The sequence below is a fragment of the Lipotes vexillifer genome, unplaced genomic scaffold, assembly GCF_000442215.2.
Source record: "Lipotes vexillifer unplaced genomic scaffold, Lipotes_vexillifer_v1.1 scaffold471, whole genome shotgun sequence".
Taxonomy (NCBI): domain Eukaryota; kingdom Metazoa; phylum Chordata; class Mammalia; order Artiodactyla; family Lipotidae; genus Lipotes; species Lipotes vexillifer.
The window spans coordinates 1,485,534-1,512,762 of NW_006780162.1; the positions used below are offsets into that span (position 1 = coordinate 1,485,534).

The window sequence follows — 27,229 nt, forward strand, 5'->3', positions numbered from 1 at the left end:
AGCGGGTTGGGAGGACGCACCTCCCACTCTGCTCTGCACAGAATAGGGTGTTTGTATGTATTATTCTCTTGCAGCAACCTTCACATCCTGATTCCACAATGGATTCAGGGTACAGTGGATCAAACAGTATCTCCCAAAAAGATATGTCCAGATTCCAACCCCCAACATCTGTGAATGTGATCTTATTTGGAAATGTATTTCCAAATAAGATATATGAATGTAGTAATGATCTAAGGACATCCTGGATTCAGGGTGTATCCTAAATCCAATGACTGGTGTCCTCATAAAGAGACACACAGGGAGTAAGGCCATGTGAAGATGGAAGCAGAGACTGGAGTGATGCAGCAAGAAGCCAAGGAATTCCAAGAGTCACCGGAATTTAAAGAGGCAAAGAAGTATCATCCCCTGAAGGCTTCGCAGGGAGCACGGCCTCAGGGCTCTACCAACACCCTGACTTCGACTTCTGGCTTCCAGAACTGTGAGAGAATAAAATTCTGTTGTTTGGAGCCACCAAGTGTATGGTACTCTATTACGGTGGCCCTAGGAAACTAACACACAGGGGTTTTCCGGAACAAATGGGAAAGGTTTCCTAATATCCGGATACAAGGATATTCTCCTACAAGAATATTCTATTCCTCACCCAATGGAATATGGGAGCCAATAAATTGGTTTGGGAATGCCACAAAATGAACAGCTAACTCTTAGTAAAATTTTACTAGAGAGAATGGTGAGATGTGCCTCCTTTCACTCTAAACCTGAGCACCAGGAAAAAGAGCTGAAGGTCATCAGGATGCTGGATGTCTTGTTTCTGTGCCGTGAGCTTGCTTGCCTAGACTCCAAAATGTCCTGCGCAAGCCCAGAAAGACAACAATATGAGGTCTGTTCAGGTTGCTTATAATCAGATCATCTGCGGCGCTTTTTTACTTGAGCATTTTGAAACAGAAGGAAACAATTTTGTTTTAAAAGTCTCACCAGATGAAAATGCTGAGACACCATCTGAATGTTACTGCCTCGTGCTCTAAATGTGGTCCACGGACTGGTAGCACGGACGTCCCTTAAGAGCTTGTCACAAATGCACAACATCAGGACCCTTGCCAGATCTACTGAGTCAGAATCTGCATTCTTAATTAAGAGCCCCAGGTGTTTGGTTGGCACGTGAAAATCTGAGATACCCTACAGCGGAGAATTTAGTTGACAGTTTTTTCAACAACCATGAAATTATGCCATCTTAAAACAAAAATGGCCAGAAACTCATGGAACATGCACACCCACTCACACATGCTTTACCCTTCTCAGCTCTTTTGACTTTGGCAAGAGAACAGTACACAGCCTTGAAATTTAAAAAAAAAAAAAAAGGAAAAGAAAGAAAAAAATGAAAAAGAATATTTTATGTGTTTCACTGTATTTACTGAATGTAACATTTTCTAGCTGGGTTAGACTCCCAAGAAGGAGTTGGACCCAGAAATCCAAGGGATCAGAAGCAGCAGGTTTTTAAATTATCTTTTCATTGTGTGGCTTTGATCTATTATTAACTCAGTTTATTAGAAGAAGTCAATGCTCCCATGACAGCTCAGCTGGTGACCACCCTCTGAAGCCACCACTTATGAGCGCACTGCATTGGGTGACAGATGACTCTAAGTCATTGGTAACAAGTGATGACCTCACCCTGCTCAAAGCAGAGGAGACAGAGACATGGTCAATTTCAGCATGGAGAGGCAAGTGCTAACATAGATGGGGGTGGGTGCCCCCAGGTACAAAAGGGCCCAGCTGGGGCAACCAGGCAGGGAACACTTGCTGGAGGAAGCAGGGTCTACACAGAGTCACGAAGAATGAGTCGGAGGAGTCTTGGCAAAGAAGGTAGGGAAAGGCAGTCTAGGGGAGGGAACAGCATAAACAAAGGCACAGAGGCATGAAGGAATCTGGGTCTGGTAACCAGGGGGCACAAAGTAGGAGTCAGAGGGTGAGGGAAGGGGCATGATGAAGCTGGAGGGGGCATTTAGGGGTCAGGCCATGGAGAGAGCTGTGTGGTCCATGCTTAAGAGCAAGGGCATTGCTGTATGAGTGATGGTCAGTCCATCTTCCTGCTACTGGTGGTAGGAAATAAAAAGCCTGAACTCTTCCTTTCTGGAGAATCCACAAATCAGATTTAATAATGGAGTAATGAAACTGTGAGTATCCTTACTACAATACAGTATTAGAAAAAAATGGGACACTTCTAAAAGGAACACTTTTATCAATTAAATTTTATGTTGACAAAGTATATAGGAAATGCTTAGGTCATATCCCATGGTTAATTCAGTGTAATTAATGATAATGATAATAACAATAATTCAGTGTAATAAAATGTTATGAGAAGAGGCTAATACCAAGACTTGTAGGTCTTGCTGATTCAACAGGAATAAATGCAGACAATGGAGTTCAGTCCTTAAAATCATTTTCTGCTAAAAATTCATCATGAAAGTCATTGTGGTGATTTGGCAGCCAGATCACCTATTTGAGGAGATCCTTTGAGCATCCTTTAACAGAAGGCACTGGACACCTTTGGGGGCACATACAAGCTGCAGAAACCTCTGAGTTCTAATACAGTCTGTACTTGTGTCTTCATGGCAAGGAGTCAGAAAAATAACATGGAAGTTTCCAGGTAATTAGGGAGGTAGAAAAGCCGGTGTGTCAGCCACACACTAGTTGGCATATTAATGTACTGGAGGCCGTGGTGCTGAATCCCACATGGCCCAGTCCGTAGACACAAACTGCATCATTACCTCCCCACCAGTGATGCTACAAATGCCTATTTCCCATCACAGGAGGCATCAGGCAAGAGACGATGGGTGATTTAGGACCTTCATCAGTATCACCCCCCAAATCACCACTGAAGGTGAGTTACTGAGGGTGGGTGAGTGGCATAATCTTCATGAAAAGAAAAGTGAAGTGTGATCTGTTTTTATGATTATTTGACATAATCCTATTTTATATGTTTAATTAGAGCACATGTATCCAAAGAACACAGATGCAGTACCTGGAATCTACTACACCATGGCAAGGCTTGGTGTCCTGGGGGTTTGAAGGAAAAGCAGTCCAACTGATCTGTATCTGGTGAGTAAACAGCAGCTGCATAGATGGTCTGGCCAGGACTGCAGTGCATCGGGGAAAGCAGATTCAGTCATTGCAGCTGCCCTATGTTATAAACCCATTTTTTTTCTTTAAAAACCCAAGCTGTTTAAAGTACTCTACCTCATCATACAAAACATATTAACAAGGACTCCAGTTAGGTTGCTCTATACCTGGAGGAGATGCTCCACCTGTTCGTGTTCCTTGGAAGGATCTGGGGGAATGTCTGCCTCCTCTGCTGAGCAGGTGACTGGATTTCACCCTGCAAGACATGCTCAGACCCCAGTGCCTTTGGAACACAGCAACACTCTTAGGTCGATTTTAAAGGCTCTGTGACAGAAGCAGCAAGATCTTTTGGTTTTATGTGCTCTGTATCCTTGTTCCTTGTCTTCTGGCACATGCCAGGGATGCCCTGGCACCTTCCTGGACATGGGGGTGGATCGGGACTCAGCTGGGCTGGAGATCCAGGAGGCAGAGCTGGGTGTGGGAGTGAAAATGAGCCACCCACTGCTGGGAAAGATGAGCCACCAGGAACCAAACTCGGGAGGTGTTAGGACAAAGATAAGAGTCCCACCTGACAGGAAGAGTCTGTGCTGGGGGAAGGCAAGGTTAAGTGAGGGAGGAGTAGGGAGGAGGGCTTCCCTGAGAAAATGGGAGGCAGAGCCAAGGAGCAATTCCTCGGCTACAACAGTGGGGAGGGCATTCTCATGGGGCAGAGACAGGTAGGGACAGTTTTGCCATTAGAGCAGAAAAAGCTATAAGAACTGAAATTAAAACGTTGCAAAACTTGGGGCTTCCCTGGTGGCGCAGTGGTTGAGAGTCGGCCTGCCGATGCAGGGGATACGGGTTCGTGCCCCGGTCCGGGAAGATCCCACATGCCACGGAGCGGCTGGGCCCGTAAGCCATGGCCGCTGAGCCTGCACGTCCGGAGCCTGTGCTCCGCAATGGAAGAGGCCGCAACAGTGAGAGGCCCGCGTACCGCAAAAAAAAAAAAAAAAAAAAAGTTGCCAAACTTTTTTTACAAATCAGAGATGACAGCTGAAAGAAAACCATTAACTGTATGGGATAAATAAGGAAACCTATGTCTCAATGAATATGACTATATTATTTATAAGTATTATAAACAATATATAATGATACATAGTACACATGTAACATTAAACATCAGGTAGACAAAAAAGGCAACTGATCACTTCTGTATGGGTTGAACTTTCAACTCAAAAAATGTCATAACTATTGTATCTTATTTACATTCCCATGGAATCTAAAAAACAAACAAACAAAACCCTTAAATACTCCCTAGCCTATCACATTTTGGGAACGGTCTAGTCCTTGCTGGGGTGTGAGGAGTAATACCGGCGGGGAAATGAGGATGGGTGGTCAGTGCGATGGGCCTGCTCTTACTCTCTGCATCCCCTCCATCGTCCTCCCTGCCCAGACTCACCCGGACAGTTAAGAAGGAGCCTGAGGTGGCGAGGAAGGATGGCAGAATGGCAGATGCTAGCAACAGGCGAGGAGTCACCCCTCCAGATATTGGCACAGAAGGGCTTCAAGTGGAGAAAAAATTTCAAATGAAAGTACTGAGGCATCTCCCATGGATCTCCATTACAGAACTGGCATCCGCTTAAACTGGAATTTTTATTGTCTCAGAAGTTAAATAAGATACAGTGATAGAGCGATATTTTCTGACCCAGAAAATCTTCGGTTAAAGTGTTGTATATTTATTTGAAATCCGCCTTTTAAAAAGCATTAAAAGGATGGAGGAAAGATATGGGATAAGGGCAGAGAAATTCAAACAGGGCCACTTTTCACTCCCTGCATCCCAGCTTAAGTAAAAGAAAATGAACTCCTTTTCTGATCCTTTTTTCTGCACAGGTTGAATACTCCATGTCAAGGAAACAACGGAAACATTCCAAAATGAGACAGAGGATTACATATTTTAGTGGACTTATTTTAAATCCTTTAAGCCTTTTAATACAGAATCTATTGACTGAGAAGTAAAACAGATTTAAAACAGCCTGTGCAAGGACAGCAGTGAGCCTGAAGTCCCGATTATGTGATAAATTAAATGACGTCAAAATAAGAATGAAAGTAATTTGAAATAACTTGGAAATGATCTTTCTAAAAATTGTCTCCAAATGTCAGAGACAAAATTCTAGTGACCTTAGCAAGAAAAGAGAAAAGGTGGCCCAAAGCTTCAAAGATGAATATCAGGCTCGAACTGCTGTGACTGAGGGAGATTATAGTCTGAAGGTCCTAACATCTTTAGAGCTGTATGACAGTGAGTTGTGCGATGCTCCAACCACTGTATGGCATGTGATAACTGCTTCACAAATGTCCACGAGCCCTGTTAATAGCTTCTCATCTATCATTTCAACGCTAAAACTATTTCATCCATACAAAGCTCTCAGCTCACATTGGCCCACATACACTTTCGGCAAAACAAAATTAAACAAAATCTCACCCTTGAAAGGTAGAGAATAACGAGAAAGCTTTGAGTCTATCAGATATTTTCCTAGGCTCTCTGACAACAAGAAAATGCTTCTGATGATTAACTTTTCCATTAGTGTTAGGGTTCACAACTTAAACTTCCCTAGCAATATACTCAGCAGTATCAATGCACTTCACGTCTAGAACACTTGTCTTAAATAGAAGGGGTCAAGTGTTTCTAACATGTTTTTAGAAAAATGAGCCGTTCTATCTCTGAAAGCCTCACACCTGCAGGGGAGCAAGTCAACTATAAAAAATCAGCTCACAGATGCCACCGCTGCACATGAAAGCCCCCTTCCCAGAATGGGTTGATTCAGCCTCATAACATGAACAATGTTTCACTTTATCTGTGGTCTTGGAAGATCCTCTCTCCATACCAAGGATCTCTGCCACACGAAAATCCAATACTGTATGCTAATATCATGCCGGCCCACCCTGCACATTTTAGATTTGCCAGCCTCCATAATTATGTCAGCCAATTCCTTTAAGTAAATTTCTCTCTCTTCTCCGGAGAACTGTACACGTTACAAACTTGAATTTATAATCCAGATCTCTGTTGCTCGCTCCTTAAGGATGCTTTTGAGAGGTGTAGCCGTCTTTTCACTGCTCATTTTCTCTTGCTCTGCCTCCCTCCTTAGTGTACCTGGACCACTGCAATAGCATCTTTTTCAGTCCCCCTGCCTCCAGACCTGCTCTCCACTCTAACCCCTGGCGCAGATGACCTACCAAGATACATAAATTACCTACTAAGCAACTGCCTGAAATTCTTCAAGAGCTCCTTAACTCGGCCTGCAGGTTCTTCATAATCTGTCCTCTCTACGTTGACATTCTACTCCATTCCACTAAACGCAACTTCGTGTTAAACGTGGCAAACGACCCCTTCCTCTGTCTTTACTCTTCACGGTGACTACTCAAGGTGATTCAGCTCACGTTATTATACCCTCTGTGAATCCTTCCCTATACCATTCCACGTTCCCCCTCTGAGTTCCTAAAATCCATCTTTGTAATAGAAATTATTTCCTTGTTTTGTAATGATTTGTATCGACTTACTGAAATGTGAAGTACCTGAAATCAGAACCTGTGTCTTAAGAATCTCTAAGAATTTGCACAGTGTATTTTCCATTAATTTTTGTTGCAGCTATAAATACCAAGTCTCCTGACTCTCAGTCAATAATAGACCTAATTTAACTGGAAAGGTAAAATTTAGTTATTTCCTTCCTTTATTTATTTTTCACATGTTATTACTGAGAGATTAAAAAAATCAGAGTTTAGATTTGCACTCATATTAATTCTTTGAAAGAATAATAGATATCTGGAATTTATATTCAACTGAGAATCCAGTTTCTTGTTTTACGCTGCTCTTTTATGCAAAGAACTCAAACAATTAACCAAAACAAGCAGCTGCACTGTTCATTCAGCTGTTCATTCACACTGTTCATTCAGTTTATGCAGTTCTTAAGAATGATGTTCTATAAAACCAACCCCAAATTTGAGCATTTTCAAAGATTTACTGTAAGCTATACTTTTCAAAGTAGAATTTAAGGAGAGGAAATACATAGTATGAATTCTTCAAGTAGTATTGTTTCCTAATCTGTATTTAAAAAATATTTCACCGAAATCTTTTTTTGAATTTTATTTAAATGTTTTTAAATAGCACGTTCTTATTAGTTATCGATTTTATACATATTAGTGTATACATGTCAATCCCAACCTCCCAATTCATCCCACCACCACCCCGCCTACCCCCCTTGGTGTCCATACGTTTGTTCTCTACATCTGTGTCTCTATTTCTGCCCTGCAAACCGGTTCATCTGTACCATTTTTCTAGATTCCACATATATGCGTTAATATACGATATTTGTTTTTCTCTTTCTAACTTACTTCACTCTGTATGACAGTCCCTAGGTCCATCCACGTCTCTACAAATGACCCAGTTTTGTTCCTTTCTGTGGCTGAGTAATATTCCATTGTATATATGTACAAGGTAAATTTTCTTTATCCATTTGTCTGATGATGGACATTTAGGTTGCTTCCATGACCTGGCTATTGTAAATAGTGCTGCAATGAACATTGGGGTGCATGTGTGTTTTTCAGTTATGGTTTTCCCTGGGTATATGCCCAGTAGTGGGTGGGATTGATGGGTTATATGGTAATTCCATTTTTAATTTTTTAAGGAAACTCCATACTGTTCTCCATAGTGGCTGTATCAATTTACAGTCCCACAAATAGTGAAAGAGGGATCCCTTTTGTCCACACCCTCTCCAGCATTTGTTGTTTGTAGATTTTCTGATGATTCCCATTCTAACTGGTGTGAGGTGACACCTCATTGCAGTTTTGATTTGCATTTCTCTAATAATTAGTGATGTTGAGCAGCCTTTCATGTGCTTCCTGGCCATCTGTATGTCTTCTTTGGAGAAATGTCTATTTAGGTCTTCTGCCCATTTTTGGATTGGGTTATTTGTTTTTTCAATATTGAGCTGCATGAGCTGTTTATATATTTTGGAGATTAATCCTTTCCCTGTTGATAAGTTTGCAAATATTTTCTCCCATTCTGAGGGTTGTCTTTTCGTCTGTTTATAGTTTCCTATGCTGTACAAAAGCTTTTAAATTTCATTAGGTCCCATTTGTTTATTTTTGTTTTTCTTTCCTTTACTCTAGGAAGTGGGTCAAGAAAGATCTTGCTGTGATTTATGTCAAAGAACATTCTTCCTATGTGTTCCTCTAAGTGTTTTATAGTGTCCGGTCTTACATTTAGGTCTTTAATCTATTTCGAGTTTATTTTTGTGTATGGTGTTAGGGAGTGCTCTAATTTCACTCTTTTACATATAGCTGTCCAGTTTTCCCAGCACCACTTATTGAAGAGACTGTCTTTTCTTCATTGTATATCCTTGCCTCCTTTGTCATAGATTAGCTGACCATAGGTGCATGGGTTTATCTCTGGGCTTTCTATCGTGTTCCATTGATCTATATTTCTGTTTTTGTGCCAGTACCATATTATCTTGATTACTGTAGCTTTGTAGTATAGTCTGAAGTCAGGGAGTCTGATTCCCCCAGCTCCATATTTTTCCCTCAAGATTGCTCTGGCTATTTGGGGTCTTTTGTGTCTCCATACAAATTTTAAGATTTAATGTTCTAGTTCTGTAAAAAATGTCATTGGTAATTTGATAGGGGTTGCATTGAATCTGTAGATTGCTTTGGGTAGTATAGTCATTTTCACAATATTGATTCTTCCAATCCAAGAACGTGGTATATCTCTCTATCTGTCTGTGTCATCTTTGATTTCTTTCATCAGTGTCTTATAGTTTTCTGAGTACATGTCTTTTACCTCCTTGGGTAGGTGTATTCCTAGGTATTTTATTCTTTTTGTTGCAATGGTGAATGGGATTGTTTCCTTAATTTCTCTTTCTGATCTTTTGCTGTTAATGTATAGGAATGCAAGAGATTTCTGTGCATTAATTTTGCATCCTGTAAATTTACCAAATTCATTGATTAGCTCTAGTAGTTTTCTGGTGGAATCGTTAGGATTATTTGTGTATAGCATCATGTCATCTACAAACAGTGACAGTTTTACTTCTTCTTTTCCAATTTGTATTCCTTTTATTTCTTTGTCTTCTCTGATTGCTGTGGCTAGGACTTCCAAAACTATGTTGAATAATAGTGGTGAGAGTGGACAGCCTTGTCTTTTTCCTGATCTTAGTGGAAATGCTTTCAGTTTTTCACCATTGAGAATGTTTGCTGTGGGTTTGACGTATATGGCCTTTATCATGTATAGGTTCACTCTATGCCCATTTTTTGGAGCGTTTTTATCATAAGTGTGTGTTGAATTTTGTCAAAAGCTTTTTCTGCATCTATTGAGATGACCCTATGGGTTTTATTTTTCAATTTGTTAATATGGTGTATCACATTGATTGATTTGCATATATTGAAGAATCCTTGTGTCCCTGGGATAAATCCCACTTGATCATGGTATATGATCCTTTTAATGTGTTGTTGGATTCTGTTTGCTAGTATTTTATTGAGGATTTTTGCATCTATGTTCATGAGTGATATTGGTCTGTAATTTTCTTTTTTTGTAGTATCTTTGTCTGGTTTAGGTATCAGGATAATGGTGGCCTCATAGAATGAGTTTGGTAGTGTTCCTTCCTCTGCAATTTTTGGAAGGGTTTGAGAAGGATGGGTGTTAGCTCCTCTCTACATGTTTGATAGAATTCACCGGTAAAGCTATCTGGTCCTGGACTTTTGTTTCTTGGAAGATTTGTAGTCACAGTTTCAATTTCATTACTTGTGATTGGTCTGTTCATATTTTCTATTTCTTCCTGGTTCAGTCTTGGAAGGTTATACCTTTCTAAGAATTTGTCCATTTCTTCCAGGTTGTCCATTTTATTAGCATAGAGTTGCTTATAGTAGTCTCTTAGGATGCTTTGTATTTCTGCGGTGTCTGTTGTAACTTCTCATTTTTCATTTCTAATTTTATTGATTTGAGTCCTCTCCCTCTTTTTCTTGATGAGTCTGGCTAATGGTTTATCAATTTTGTGTATCTTCTCAAAGAGCCAGCTTTTAGTTTTATTGATCTTTGCTATTGCTTTCTTTGTTTCTATTTTATTTATTTCTGCTCTGATCTTTATGATTTCTTTCCTTCTACTAACTTTGGGTTTTGTTTGTTCTTTTTTCTCTAGTTTCTTTAAGTGTAAGTTCAGATTGTTTATTTGAGATGTTTCTTGTTTCTTGAGGTAGGCTTGTATTGCTATAAACTTCCCTCTTAGAACTGCTTTTGCTGCATCCCATAGGTTTTGGATCATTGTGTTTTCATTGTCATTTGTCTCTAGGTATTTTTTGATTTCCTCTTTGATTTCTTCAGTGATCTCTTGGTTATTTAGTAACGTATTGTTTAGCCTCCATGTGTTTGTGTTTTTTACGTTTTTTTCCCTGTAATTGATTTCTAATCTCATAGTGTTGTGGTCAGAAAAGATGCTTGACATGATTTCAATTTTCTTAAATTTACTGAGGCTTGATTTGTGACCCAAGATGTGATCTATCCTGGAGAATGTTCTGTGTGCACTTTAGAAGAAAGTGTAATCTGCTCTTTTTGGATGGAATGTCCTATAAATATCAATTAAATCTGTCTGATCTATTGTGTCATTTAAAGCTTGTGTTTCCTTATTAATTTTCTGTCTGGATGATCTGTCCATTGTTGTAACTGAGGTGTTAAAGTCTCCCACTATTACTGTGTAACTGTCGCTTTCCTCTTTTATAGCTTTTAGCGTTTGCCTTATGTATTGAGGTGCTCCTATGTTGGGTGCATATATATTTATAATTGTTACATCTTCTTCTTAGATTGATCCCTTGATCATTATGTAGTGTCCTTCCTTCTCTCTTGTAACATTCTTTATTTTAAAGTCAATTTTATCTGATATGAGTATTGCTACTCCAGCTTTCTTTTGATTTCCATTTGCATGGAATATCTTTTTCCATACCCTCACTTTCAGTCTGTATGTGTCCCTAGGTCTGAAATGGGTCTCCTGTCGACAGCATATATATGGGTCTTGTTTTTGTATCCATTCAGTGAGCCTGTGTCTTTTGGTTGGACATAATCCATTCACATTTAAGGTAATTATCAATATGTATGTTGCTGTTACCATTTTCTTAATTGTTATGGGTTTATTTTTGTAAGCCTTTTTCTTCTCGTGTGTTTTCTACTTAGAGAAGTTCCTTTAGCATTTGTTGTAGAGCTGGTTTGGTGGTGCTGAATTCTCTTAGCCTTTGCTTGTCTGTAAAGCTTTTGACTTCTCCATTAACTCTGAATAAGATCCTTGCCAGGTAGAGTAATCTTGGTTGTAGGTTCTTCCCTTTCATCACTTTAAATATATCATGCCACTCACCTCTGGCTTGTAGGGATTCTGCTGAGAAATCAGCTGTTAACCGTATGAGTTCCTTTGTATGTTTTTTTGTCACTTTCCCCTTGTTGCTTTTAATAATTTTTCTTTGTCTTTAACTTTTGTCAGTTTGATTACTATGTATCTCGGCATGCTTCTCCTTGGGTTTATCCCACCTGGGACTCTCTGCGCTTCCTGGACTTGGGTGGCTATTTCCTTTCCTATGTTAGGGAAATTTTCAACTCTAATGTCTTCAAATATTTTCTCAGGTCCTTTCTGCCTCTCTTCTCCTTCTGGGACCCCTATAATGTGAATGTTGGTGCGTTTAATGTTGCCCCATAGGCTGTCTTCATTTCTTTTCATTCTTTTTTCTTTATTCTGTTCTGTGGCAGTGAATTCCACCATTCTGTCTTCCAGATCACTTACCTGTTATTCTGCCTCAGTTATTCTGCTATTCATTCCTTCTAGTGTATTTTTCATTTCAGTTATTGTATTGTTCATCTCTGTTTGTTTGTTCTTTAAGTCTTCTAGGTCTTTGTTAAACATTTCTTGCATCTTCTTGATCTTTGCCTCCATTCTGTTTCTGAGGTCCTGGATCATCCTCACTAACATTATTCTGAATTCTTTTTCTGGAAGGTTGCCTATCTCCACTTGTTTTTCTGGGGTTTTATCTTATTCCTTCATCTGGTATATAGTCCTCTGCCTTTTCATTTTGTATATCTTTCTGTAAATGTGGTTTTCGTTCCACAGGCTGCAGGACTGTAGTTCTTCTTGCTTTTGCTGTCTGCTTCTGGTGGATGAGGTCATCTAAGAGGCTTGTGCAAGCTTCCTGATGGGAGGGACAGGTGGTGGGTAGAGGTGGGTTTTACTCTGGTGGGCAGAGCTCAGTAAAACTTTAATCTGCTTATCTGCTGATGGGTGAGACTGAGTTCCCTCCCTGTTGGTTGTTTGGCCTGAGCCGACCCAGCACTGGAGCCTAGAAGCTCTTTGGTGGTGCTAATGGCAGACTCTGGGAGGGCACATGCCAAGGAGTACTTCCCAGAACTTCTGATGCCAGTGTCCTTGTCCCCACAGTGAGCCAGAGCCACCCCCCACACCTCTCCAGGAGAACCTCCAACACCAGCAGGTAGGTCTGGTTCAGTCTCCTATGGGGTCACTGCTCCTTTCCCTGGGTCCTGATGTGCACACTACTTTGTGTGTGCCCTCCAGGAGTGGAGTCTCTGTTTTCCCCAGTCCTGTCAAAGTCCTTCAATCACATCCAGGTAGCCTTCAAAGTCTGATTCTCTGAGAATTCCTCCTCTTGTTGCCAGAACCCCGGGTTGGGAAGCCTGATGTGGGGCTCAGAAACTTCATTCCAGTTGGTGGACTTCCATAGTATAATTGTTCTCCAGTTTGTGAGCCACCCACCCAGAGTTATGGGATTTGATTTTACTGTGATTGCGCCCCTCCTACCGTCTCACTGTGGCTTCTCCTTTGTCTTTGGATGTGGGGTGTCTTTTTTGGTGAGGTCCAGTGTCTTCCTATCGATGATTGTTCAGCAATTAGTTGTGATTCCGGTGCTCTTGCAAGAGGGAGTGAGTGCACGTCCTTCTACTCTGCCATCTGGAACCCTAGCTCCAATCTTGCCTCACCTAAATCATGTTCTTTATTTTATTTTTTTATTATTTGGCTGCACCGCAAGGCATGTGGGACCTTAGTTCCCCAACCAGGGATCGAACCCATGCCCCCTGCATTGGAAGCGTGGAGGCTTAACCACTGGACCACCTGGGACATCCCTAAATCTTGTTCTTTACCCTCTGCCCTATTCATAGGCAGGACTCAAACATCTATCAGGAAACCATGGAAACATTAGTTCACAAAAAAGACACACCAGACATGCCCAGCTTCATCTAGTAATACTAGAAAGGCTATTTTCAATATTTTATTTTGTCAAGGTCTTCAATTTAATAATTCGAAACAGCATTTATAAAAAGTTACTACGTGGCTTTTATGTGGCCCAAAATCCAGAGGCGAGTCAACTGAGTTCAGTTTTTAATCACTTCATGTGTTTCCAACTGGCTTCCAAGTGAAACTCAAAAAAACAATAAATCATTTTGATCATTAGAAATATTCAGTAGGGGGAATTCTACATAAGTTAGAAATGAGCCATGGAGATATTAGAGAAAAATCACATCCTGAGACTTTCTACTTTAATGTTCAGTCAAGTTTGAGTTGGGTTATCCACTCTCCTAATGGTACCACATCCTCCCCCTGCCCTCAGCAACATCTCACACATATTCCTTTGCCTTCCACAACATCACTTCCTCCTGGCTTTTGGCCTGCCACCATGGTTCCTTGTTCTCAGTTTCCTCTCTGAGGTTCTTCTCCTGATTTCTAAATATTGCCTGCAACTCTGTCACACCTACCCTAACCCTTACCAGACATGATCTCTTGTAATGGCACATCTTAACAGACCAAGCATCCATTCCTTGGGGCATGACCTGGGCCCTCCTCTTCTCTCATCTGGCTTTTCTCTTTGATGACCTCATCCCCCTGCATGGTTTTACATACCATCTATAAGTGGACAGCTCAGCTATGTATATTTTCAGTCTAGTTCTCTATTCTGAGCCCTGGATCAATACAGCCAAGATCGATGTCTATTTTAGTGGCTCACATATCAAACTTAGTTCTTCCAAAAGATAACTCTTGTGTTGCTGCCCACCCCTAAGGAAAAAAAAAATTGTTCTTCCAGGCATCTCTTTATCAAGAGATGGAATCATGTCATACCCCCAAGTCTCCCATGCCCCAAACCAAGAGTCATAACCAAAATTTTCCTCTCCCTCAGGCCTCACCTCCAATCAAGGCTGCCTTCAGATCTATCATGCCTCTCTCCACTGCCACACCCCCAAGTCAAAGCCAACATTATTGCTCCCCTGGATTACTGCCAAAATCTCCTAATAGGTCTCTCATGCCGCCCTGCCTTTCTCCATCCTTCCTTTCTCTGCAGCCAGAGTGTTGCTACCCCTGTCTGCTCTGAGCTTTTTAATAATTTCCCACTGCTCTACAACACAAGTCAAAATCTTCTGCATCACCATCAAGGCTCCTGCAAGACCCAGACCAATGATCGTCAGTGGCTCTTACCTCCTTATCTCTGTCATCTCCCTCCACTTGCTCTCTCACTTCAATCTCTGTGTGTCTCAAATATGCCAAGATTCTTGCTGCCTCAGGACTTTTGTTCATGCTCCTGTCTTTGCCTGGACTCTCCGCATCCCTCTACCACCAAGCATCCACCACCTGCCACCTGCTACCCAGATTTCTAGTCTTAGCTAACAGCACTTCTTCAGGAGACTTCCTGAACTCCCATGCTCAGTTGAGATGCCCTGTTACAGGGGCTCATGGTACCCTGTATTTTCCTTTCAAGCATTTACTTTTTTTGCAATCATTGTTTTTGAGCAGTTAATGATCCACTGCCTGCCTGTCTCTCTCAATAGATTGGAAGTTCCGTGAGGCTGGAACGGTTCCTATTTTCTTTACACTTTTATCTTCAGTGACTTAAACAGAACCTGGCACATAGCAAGCACTCAAAAAATACTTGATGAGAAAATTAATACATGGATAATTCAATGGGAAGGAAATGAGATTTGTTCAATTTCTTTTTCTATTTCCTCCTTCTTTCACATTATCCATCTCTTTTAGTCCTCCCAATGTAGACACAGGTTAACAAAAGGGAAAAAAAGTGGTGGCTTATCTGAAGATTCTCCCCTACTCAGGATTGGTAACAATAAACAATATTATTTCAGCGGGGCACTAGAATATTATTTTCCATTTCTCCAGGCTTAACAAAGGATCCTCATGTCTACTTAGTCATGTGCGTGTGTCTCAGAAGAATGCCAAGAGGTTGTCATTAGTATTATAACAGGGAAGGAAAAGATCCTAGCTCTGTTACTACAGCTCTGAGACTAATGGTAAGTCATTTATAGCTCCACACCCCAATCTTTCTTCTATGAAGGGGAAAAGCAATCCTACTGACCCCATATTCTGAGATGCTATGATGCAATGCTTTGGAACAGCAAAAGGAACAGGGAAGAGAAACCATTATCTGTCCCACACAAGTGAGAAAGCAATCAAAAGCGACCTATGTCCTTGCTGGTCTATTCAAACAATGTTAACACACTGTTTCTTCACAGGAAAGTATTAACCATAAAAGGAGTTAAAGTAAAATATATCCAGAAGGCAAAATGTGTCAATCCTACCAAGAAGGGCAGGATCTCTGCCAATGTAATCTTGTTTCCTTGAGTCAGTAAAAAAACAAGATGTTGACCTGTGTAACTATGAAAAGAAATCTGGTATATCTCAGCAGAAAAAGAGTCTTGAACACAAGAATTTAGCCAACTTGATGAAACTTCACTTACCTGCTCAAAAAAATCCAACTGGGGCAGACTATTTCTCAAGTTGCTTTCTAACTTATTATGAATAATCTGTTTTCTTTACCTGGACCACCTTTTTCACTCCAGGGGGAATAACATTTTCAAAGTTTCAGCTACTAAGGAGCAAATGCCTTGGACAGGAAGCTTGGGGTAATCACGCAGTCATTTTCTAAAGAAATAGAACTACCTTAAAAGTGTGTGCTGTGGACTTCCCTGGTGGTGCAGTGGTTAAGAATCCGCCTGCCAATGCAGGGGACACAGGCTCGAGCCCTGGTCCGGGAAGATCCCACTTGCCACAGAGCATCTAAGCCTGTGATGCCACAACTACTGAGCCTGTGCTCTAGAGCCCGAGAGCCACAACTACTGAGCCTGCATGCTGCAACTATTGAAACCCGCGTGCCTAGAGCCCATGCTCCGCAACAAGAGAAGCCACTGCAATAAGGCGGCTGCGTGCTGCAACGAAGAGCAGCCCCAGCTTGCTGCAACTAGAGAAAGCCTGCGCGCATCAACAAAGACCTAATGTAGCCAAAAATAAACAAAATAAATAAATTCATAAAAAATAAAACGTGTGTGCTGTGGCAATGGTGATGTTACTTGCATAGAGCATTCTATAACAAAGCTTTTACATATATTGCTTCACTTATTTCTCACTACCCGTAGAGTAAGTACCATTTTCTCTATTTTACAATCAAGAAACTATGGCTTAAAGATATCAATTCATTTGTCTAAAACCACACTGTGAGTACATGGCAAGGCCAAGATCCCCACAAAATCAGTGTACTTCCTGTTGTATCATTCATCTCTACAAGAGCAATGTATTACTTTATCAGGACAATGCCTTTACACTTTAGCACCCTAAAATAGTTAACACCCTAAAACAGCAGTAGTCAGTGGGTGAAAATAGTTCAAATGCTTAACCTTGTGTTATTTATTCTTTATTTAAAGCCAATACTGATGGGAAACCACTCTTGCCTTCCTAAAGGAATGGTATAATTTCTCCTTTGATTTATCAACATACCTACAGAGGCAACTTGGGAGCATAGTGAGGTGACAAAGGAAGAGCATGTACAAGAAAAGTCAATGATCTTGAACTAATTAGGACAAAGTAGGAATACAGAGCCTCCTCTCCCTACACCTCAAAATCTCTGAGTACCACATGGGCGATAGGGGTCTCAGCCAGTTATTGTTGAATCTCAAAGGAGCAAGGTTCCCCAACTGACATCTGGGTTATACTTAAAATACAGTATTACTCTATGGTTAGTAAATATCAGGACAGCTAAACATTCCAATGTAACTTAGTGTTTTTCTACACATTCTAGCTTCGAGAACCATGTACGTAGGAATCACATCATCTGAGGTATAGTCTTTGTTTTGTCATTTTTTTTTGACCAAGGGAAAGTCCCTTCACCACTTGGACCCTCAGTCTCCACGTCAGGAAAGGGAGTTGAATAAGAAGGTCCTTCCAAACTCCTACATTCCCTCTACTTCATCAGTATGATCTAGGTTTCTGGAAGCTGGATAATGAGTAGTTACAACTGAGAAAGGGACATATTCATCCATTCATCATAAGCTCTGTGGGGCTCTCTTCTCAAACTGTAGTTTGGGGAGAGGAGTGTGTGTGATACTTGTTTATTCATTTAATAAATATTTATTGAGTACCTACAAGAAGTCAGACACTGATCAAGGTGCTGGGGACAGAACAGCAAAAAAGATGAATAGAGTCCTGCCCTAATGAAGTTTACATTCTATGGAGGAGATATAAACAATATAGAAATAAATATGCAGCAAATAGGGAGTGATTATGGCTGTAGAGAAAACAAACGACAAAGGGATAGAGAAGAACAGGGACCCTGAGGTTTTTAACAAGTTACCAGGGAAGGAGACTGCAAAAAGGTCCCATCAAGAAGAGGCCTGGGGACTTCCCTGGTGGTGCAGTGGTTAAGAATCCGCCTGCCAATGCAGGGGACACGGGTTCAATCCCTGGTGCAAGAAGATCTTCCACATGCTCCCTGGCGGAGCAACTAAGCCCATGTGCCACAACTACTGAGCCTGCGCTCTAGAGCATACAAGCCACAACTACTGAGCCCGCATGCCACAACTATTGAAGCCCACATGCCTAGAGCCCATGCTCTGCAACAAGAGAAGCCACCGCAATGAGAGGCCCGTGCACTGCAACAAAGAGCAGCCCCCACTCGATGCAACTACAGAAAGCCTGCACACAGCAACGAAGACCCAATGCAGCCAAAACTAAATAAATAAATTAAAAAAAAAAAAAAAAAAAAAGAGGGCTGAATGAAGTAAGAGAATGAACTATACAAAGAGCTGGACTGTCATTTCTTTAAAAAATGCAATTTTCATAAACATCTCTGAGAGAATCAGTGTTTGCTTTCCTTATACAGTAAAGTTTTACTGAGATAATAGTTTCCATAGCTGAAAAGTTAATGAAAAAGTTTATATAATTTATAACAATCCAGGTCTCTTTTGCACAAAGTGGCAGAGAGATGGTTTCTATGCAATTATTAATTAATTCAACAAAACTTATTATGTGCCTACAGTGTTTAAATAAATGTAGTCCATACAATGTTGGGCGTAACGGCTTAAACAGTCACATCCATGTGTGTCTTTGCTAGAGAAAAGTCCAACGGCATTACATAGAGTGTGCAATGGCACACAGCAATGGCTGAATGGTTTTCCACTGGAATCCCAAGCAGGAAGTTACTCTTCCCTCTAAACGAGTTTTGCAACTCCTTTCCCCAAGGCCACCATGCCTAGAGAATGCTGATTGATCAATGGAGTGTGTGCCACCCTACAGTGAAACCAAGACCCAGACCAAAGGCACTCAGATTAGAGAAAGCTCTAGATATTTCCAGCATCACCCAGCCAGTTGTGTTCACTGGTAAAAGCAGGCAGCCAGCATCTGTAGAGCATATTGAAGGAAAGCAAGTCTACCATAGTCACTCCTGGAAATCAGGTTTGAGGGCTTCCATACTGTACTTGATCGAGCAAGTTCATTAGCAAATATTATGAACTTTTAGCAAACCTTCTGTCCTGAAGCAAGAAGTGAGACATCTCAGTGTGGATGGTGTGGAATGGAAAGGGAGAGGTGCTGAGAAGAGGATCACTGGAACAGCTAAGAGCTGTTACCAGTTCCTTAGTAGGCAACTTTGAACCAGAACTTGGAACCCACCAGACAGCATTATAAACTACTGAGCCAGTACACCCTCCCCGGCAGGGTTATATTTCGGTATTGGAGCTGGATGAAATCAATCTTACTTTAAATAGAGAGACACAATTGAGATACAATTCACATAACACACAATGCACTCATTTAAAAAGTACAGCTTAGTGGTTTTGGTATATTCACAGAGTTGTGCAACCATGACCACAATCTAATTTTAGAACATTTTCATCACTCCAAAAAAGAAACCCCATACCCAATGAGCAGTCACTCCCCCACTACCTGCCCACCCCTGTCCAGCCCCAGGAGAACACTAATCTACTATCTGTCTCTGTAGATTTGCCCATTAGGATATTTCATATAAATGGAATCATATAATATATGGCATTTTGTGACTGGCTCCTTTCACTCAGCATAATGTTTTCAAGGTGCATCCACATTGTAGCAGGTATCAGTGCTTCATTTCTTTGTATTGCCAAATAATTTCCCATTTTATGGGTATATCACATTTTGTGTATCCACGTATCAGTTGATGGATACTTGGGTTATTTGCATTTTCTGGCCATTGTGAATAATGCTACTATGAACATTTGTGTACCAGTTTTTATGGGGCATATATTTTCATTTCTTTTGGGATTTTTTTCTCTTGGATATTTTTTCCTAAGAATGAAATTGCTGCTGGGTGATAAAATAACTCTAACTTTTTAAGGTGATATAATAACTCTAGTTTAACTGTTTAAGGAACCGCCAGTGTGTTTTCCAAAATGGCTGTACCATTTTATATTCCCACTAGCAGAGTATAAGGTTTCCACTTTCCCCAAATCCTCACCAACACTTATTATCTTTTTGATTCTAGCCATTCTAGTGGATGTGACAGTTTTTTTTGTTTTGTTCTGTTTTGTTTTGTTTTGTTTTGTATTGGGTGTGATAGTTTTGATTTGCATTTCCTTACTGTTGAAAGACTTTGAGCATCTTTTCATGTGTACATTGACCCTTTGTATATTTTCTTGGGAGAAATGGCTAATTATCTACCCATTTTTAAAATTGGGTATTTGTCCTTTTTATTAGAGTTGTAAGATTTCTTTATATATTCTGGATACAAATGCCTTATCAGCGATATGATTTGCAATTATTTTCTTTAAGATGCTAGTGGACAAAGTGGACCAATTCCAGGTAATGAACTTCCCTCAGGAGATGCTGCCTTTGTAGGAGATGCTGCCTTTCCCTTTCTGTCAGACTCTGCTACATGATAAATAAATCACAGAAAGACTTGAGGATACCATGAGAGAATTTCTGTGCATGTGTTTGTTAAAACCTGGGGCAAAGACAAAATAAAATGAAATGTTTACTCTTCAGGCATCATGCTGAGTTAATTTTATTAGTTTCTTTTTGACCTAATGAGGAGTTTCAAAAGAGAAGTCTGGAGTTTTGTTTTTGTTGGTGGCTGCAGTAGATGGATATTAGGCAATCTATTTTCCTATCATAATCTGTCTATCTATCCTGGGATGGCTCCATTTTATTGCTGTGGTATTCCTTTTGACTTCTCCCAGGCAACTGACATTTTACTTATTTGGGGTAAAGAAAAAAATGTTTTTTAATTGTAACAAAATAAGAAAAAGAAAAGAATTGATAAAAGATTATCTTAATTCTCTAAACAGTTACAAACAAGAAAGAACTGAGGTTATATCTGGCAGTAAATCTGAGAGCATCACCTTTAATTCTCTATAATTACATGTTAAAGTCCTTTTCTCATGCTTCATATTTGCCTTTAGTCAGTTTAACAGACCCTGAAAATGGGACTTGTGACTATGTCTCACATCTATGGACATATTACTGATATTTGACCTGCTGTTTAGAAAGAAAAATAAGAAAGAAAGAAAAATAAAAGAAAAAACCTAAATTTAGTCTGAGCTGCATTTTTATTTTTTAAAATGAGGTGACTAAATTAAATGTTCCCAGTTCAGAGATTATACTATGCTTGCTACTGCATAACTGAGTCTAGGGTGGAGGAACAGCCCCTAAAACAAAATGCTTTACCACCACCTGTTGACTAAAGATTTATACAATGGAATACTACTTAGCCATGAAAAGGATGAAATTTTGCCATTTGCAGCAACATGGATGGACTTGAAGGGTATTCTGCTTAGTGAAATAAGTCAGAAAAAGAAAGGCAAATACTATATGATATCACTTACATGTGGAATCTAAAACATAGAACAAACTAGTGAATATAACAAAAAAGAAGCAGACTCACAGGTCTAGAGAACAAACTAGTGGTTACCAGTGAGGAGAGGGAAGAGGGAAGGGGCACGATTGATGTAGGGGATTAAGAGGTACAAACTATAAAATAAGCTACAAGGATATACTGTACAACATGAAGAATATAGCTAATATTTTATAATAACTATAAATGGAGTATACCTTTAAAAATTGTGAATCACTATATTGTACAACTGTAACTCATATAATATTGCACAGCAACTATATTTCAATTAAAAAAAAAAAAAGATTCCTGAGTTGCAAGAAGAATCTAACTCTTTGTATATCTCCTATTCGAACAGTATTTCTAAAATTGCCCCGCATGAGACTTCTTCATTTTGCCTTGGAGGCCAATTTCAAAATTGGGCTTAGGGTTAAATGTCTACATGTGTGAGTGTGCATCTCTCAGGGTGGGATGGTGAAGAAAATATTACCACTATTCACTGCTATGCAGTTTCTGCTTCTAGTATTCAGGACATCTCACTTCCCTGTCTCTCTGAGGTTGGTTTTAGCTATAAGACTTGCTCTGGCCGACAAAATTGAGCAAAAGTAATCTGTGCCTCTTTTGCTGAAGCACTGAAGAACCCATGCATGGTTTTCCACGCTCTATTGCCTGTTACTGAGACCTGTGAAATTCCATATGCAGGAGTCTCTGGCAGCTGGGGTCTCAGAGTAAAGATGACATGAGTCAGAGCCCTCCACCAGTGGGTATGTGCTGTAAGTAAGAAACAAACCTGCATTGTTCTGGTTACTGACACTTGAGGAATGTTTGTTATCAGAGCATAAAATTCTGTCCTGACTAATACAGGCAGCAAAAAAGAACTGCTTTCATTCTTGGGTCCAGTTCTTCCTCTGCACACTTAAAAATTCTCTATCAATTATCGAGGCAAATGACAAAGCAAATCAAACTTGATCTGATCAGTTTACAAAACCTGCCTCTTGGAACTTGAAAACATCAAAGAAAAAACTGCCTAGAATATAGGTTCTACTATATTGAAACGTGTAAGCAGTTCTCCCTTTCCTTCTCCCCACTGCCGTAAAAACAGACATTGTAGCCTCATATCCATGAAAATAAAATAAAAGATGAGAATAGACAATTTTGCTGAAAATCATCCCATTCTTTAAATATTTAAATATGGGCCATCGAGCGTTTACCTACTTACTATGTACTAGCCAAGCTCATCTCCCCATGTGCATTGTATGCCTGTGGGAGGCTTGTCTTCACACAGGCAGCTTGGTATACCATTGAAGGCTTTCTCCATTGAAGTATATTGAGCATACTGAACAAAATGTGAAACTTCTGTGTCTCTCAGCAACAAAGCTCCTGCTAGGTTCCAAGATGGCTGCACATTCTTTGGGTGCTATTTAGGGAGCAATAGAAGACAATCCAACTCTAATGTGTTTACCAGGTCAATTTCCTGCATAGTTACAAAGCCCAATTTCTCCTTGCAGCCATCCCACAAAGATCTTAAAATGTGACTACATCGTGAGTTTGAAAGACTCTCAAAAAGAGCCACCTGCCAGATGCAACGGCAAATCTCTCTCTCGCTCTCAAAAAAAAACAACAAAAAAAGTTTTCCTAAAAAGATGCTCCTGTTCAAAGAGTCTATGAAATAATGACGATGCAGCCCCAAAGGATATAGGATTTTGGAGAGAGAAAATTAAAAGAAAAAACTCATCTGAAGCCAGAGCACTGAGTTTTTCCCATTATGCTACATAAAATCGATGGGTCTGGAGGCAATTTAACAAGTTTAAATTACAACTTGGAAAGTAATAAGCTTTGGCTCTTGAGATGCACAACCAACTGGGAATGGTCTGGTAAAAAAAAATTCTCTGTCTTCCACATTTCTCAGCCAAATCCCAGATGCACATGCAACACTTAGCATTTAGGAGATAATACGTGAATTTATGAATCTGCAAGCAGGATTTAGGAGCCTGAAATCACTAGAATGATGGTCTGAGATATAAATAAGCTTTCACCCACTGTGTATAATACCGATAAAGAGGTCTTAACGGATGCTTTGATTTTAAAACATGATTCCAAATAGAGTGTTACAAATATAAACACCAGCAACTTCAGAAATGTCATTCATTTTGTATCTCTGCATATCCAGTTGAGGTGACTTTCTCCAGAAAGACGGCCACAAGCCAAGTGTCCCCTCATGTTTGCACTTGTCTATTTCACTGCCTTATTAGTGAGAGCAGGCTAATAACTTCTTTAACCAACATTTTGGAGGCTTAACAAAATAAAGGTTTAGTTTTTGCGCCAGTAACTCTCCAAGGCTGAGCTTCCTGGTCAGACAGCTGTCCTCCAAGCAGCAGGTCCTCCCTCAGCCTGTGACTCCACCCTCCTCTTAGAACTTGGAGTCTCTCCATCTGGATGGCAGGAGGAGAAGGAAAATGGAGGAACACTTGCACATTTCATGGGCCAGGCTTGGACAAGGAATACATCTCTTCTGCCCACATTTCAGTGGTCAGGACTCAGTCATATGGGATACCTACCTGCCAACGAGACTGGGAAGTGTAATCTAGCCGTGTGTCCAGGAGGGAAAGGATTTGGTGACTCCTTTGCTCCCTTGCTCGCTAAGACATAAGCCCTCTGTTTTCTGTTCATAGAAATTGTACCTGCTTATTATTATTCGACCTCCATTTTTGCCCACGGTATCCAAAACTGACCGGACTCAAAACTGACTTGAATTTTAAGAAACTTATGGATGAGCAAGTTTGCCAGCTTATTTCAATTGGAGGCTAAAAAGTTATCAGTCACCAGCTAGGACACCCCTGTTGGGGGCTGAATGTTTGTGCTCCCCCAAAATTCTCATGCTGAAATCTAGTTCCCAAAGTGATAGTATGTGGAGGTGGGGGATTTGGGAGGTAATTAGGTCATGAGGTTGGAGCCCTCATCAGTAGCACTGCCCTTATGAGAAGAAGCCAGAGGGACTTCCCTGGTGGCGCAGTGGTTAAGAATCCGCCTGCCAATGCAGGGGACATGGGTTCGATCCCTGGTGTGGGAAGATCCCACGTGCCACAGAGCAACTAAGCCCGTGAGCCACAATTACTGAGCCTGCGAGCCACAACTACTGAGCCCATGCACCACAATTACTAAAGCCAGCACACCCTAGAGCCCATGCTCCGTGACAAGAGAAGCCACCACAATGAGAAGCCCACGCACCCCAACGAAGAGTAGCCTCCACTCGCCACAACTAGAGAAAGCCCGCGTGCAGCAACAAAGACCCAATGTGGCCCAAAATTTTAAAAGTTAAAAAAAGAAGAGGCCAGAAAGCTAGCTCACTCTTTCGACCAGGTGATGACACAGCAAGAAGGCAGCCATCTGCAACCAGGAAGAGAGCGCGCATCAGACACCAAATCAACCAGCCCCTTGATCTTTGATTTCTCAGCCTCCAGAACTGTAAGAAATACATTTTTATTATGCATAAACCATTCAGTTTATGGTATTTTGTTATAGCAGGGCAAGCGAAGACAACCCCTTTCTTGAGTCAGGGTGTCCAAAATGCAAAGTAAGCTGTCAGAAGGTGACATTCTGAGCAGGGGTAAGTGAAAAGGACATGCACCAGTCTGAAGGTGTGTTTTTTTTCTACACCAAGTATTTCTCACCCTGGCACTACGGAGCTTTTTGGCTGGATAGTTCTTTGTTGCAGGGCTGTACCACACGTTGGAGGATGTTTGGCAACATCTCTGGCCTCTACTCACTAGATGCCATGAACACCTCCCCAATCGTGAAGACCAAAAATGACTCCAGACATTGCCAAGTGTCCCCTGTGAAATAAATCTGCACCCCTTAGCTTTCAGAACCACTGTTCTAGATCATGAAAATGAATAATGAACTAACACAACCCACCATGTGGCTGGAAAACTCCTATATGCCAGAGATGGTACCTGTCTATCTATCTGTCTGTTTTTCTGTCTCTGTCTCTCTCTCTCTCTCTCTCTCTCTCTCTCTCTCTCTCTCTCTCTACCTCTCAGGCAGTCTGGAAAAACAGTGCCATGTACATCCTCTTTGGCCCTCCTTTCTCTAGCCTCCATACAGTTCATCTTCCTCAAAGGTCACATGCCTCCTTCAGATGTGTCGTCGCCATCGATGAGATTACACCTCTCTCCTCTACAGTGAAAGCTGTCAGAGGCTCTGTCTGTGTCTCCCATTCCCCCAGGACACCAATGTTACACATTTTGTTAGGGACTAAATTACTAAACAAGCTTCTAACCACAGGTAAATGGATTGGGACTGTTATACCAGTCCCCCCGCAAATGTCACTCACTTATTCTCAACAGCTAAAGGTGTTTCCAAGAAGGCAATAAGGAAACTCGACGTTTACAGCCTCATCGTAGGGCACTTACCCAAAGCAAAATCCAGTTTAGGGAAATGCATTCCCTTAAACTTCCTCTGAAAACTCAAACAGAAAAATATTTTTAAATCTTGGGCCCAACAGTGATACTACATTGTCTCCCTTCAACTAACTGTTGCATCTCAGCAATTAGAGAAAGACTCTGTGACGTTGGCAAAACCGTACAAAGTTCCAAGTGTTTCAAGTTGAAATGTGCAAAGGGACTTATTTATTACTTTCATTGCTCAAAGGAGAATCTTTGATAAGGAAAAAAATGTTCAAAGCCAAAGAATCCTTTTATTTGATTAGAATGGACTTACTCTAGGATGATAATGCTTGGAAAACCCAAGCTATTTAACGAATATTACATGAACACTGCAGTAAAAAACTGTCAGCTTTCCTTCATTTCAATTTATTTTTAAACTAAAAGCAACAATAATAATAAAAATCACCACCATGCATTGAGTGTCTATCATCTTTCAAGCCACTCTGTTCATCATCTCTGATGCTTACAAATACCCTGTAGACAGGTATTTATATCATATTTTCAAAAGATGAACAAATTGAGGCTTAACGAAGGCAAGTGATTTGTCTGGGAACACACAGCTTGGTAAATACAGAACTGAGACTTGAAGACAAGTCCCCCTGACTGCAAAGCCCTCCGTGTTTATGCCACTTCCACCAAACCATGAAGTTATGGGAAGTTCATTTGTTGGAAATTCCACGTTGGCAATCACAGGCATGCCTACACAACAAAATCTAAATGTCACCATGGTAATAGATATTTTAATTTTCATTTCCTTGACCAGAGGTTCTCCTCAACCGGATAACATGTTAGGTTCTGCAATAAGTAGATTAAATCGAACCCCAGCTATTCAGAAAGTGTTCTTTCATTACTATCTTGGAAGAGTAGGTTATGCAAAGAGTATTATTAAGAAGCACATTTCTAACAACAATCTGATTTGCCTGTATCCCCCAAGTGAGTCATGGTCTCTTCCCTAAGAGTATAGGCAGAGGAAACGAGGCACAATGCTTCTCTTTCTCATCTGTCCCCTGACACTTTCCCCCCCACTGCCCCCATGCAGTGACCTCATAAGCTAATGAGAGAGGCGGCTGCTCAGTAGAGCAGCACCCATGGCTGAGCTGTCGTGTTCGCACTCATTATAATGAAAATCTGTCCTGCTGCCCAGTGGGCTCAAGTCACCATGGCAACCTACCAGCAACATCACTCACACAAATTACAGCAAAGAAGCATGGACTAGCTCCACCCGGAAACTGAAGCAGTCACACAAAGAAGGAGATATTTCTCAAGGATACTTTGCTCTTAAGCAGCCATCGGCAATCCCGCATCTGTTCAGTTTTATCACCAAGATAAATGTCAGTTCCCTTAAAAGTTGTTAAACAAAATACACTTGAACCTTCATTGTGACTGAACTGTGAATGGAAGCTCTGAATAACTATGTCATGAAGGGCAGGATAAGAGTCGTCTCAATAGCTTTCGAGCCCTCGGCCCATCAGGAGTGCCGCAGGCACACATGTGCCCTCGCGTTCCCAGGGTGGCAGAACTTTCCC

General features: G+C 40.8%; 1 protein-coding gene across 1 annotated transcript in view; it reads right to left on the reverse strand.

The window, feature by feature from the left end:
* Positions 1 to 27,229, reverse strand: part of PID1 (phosphotyrosine interaction domain containing 1) — a 262,811-nt gene that overhangs the window by 77,751 nt on the left and 157,831 nt on the right. The window lies entirely within an intron of this gene.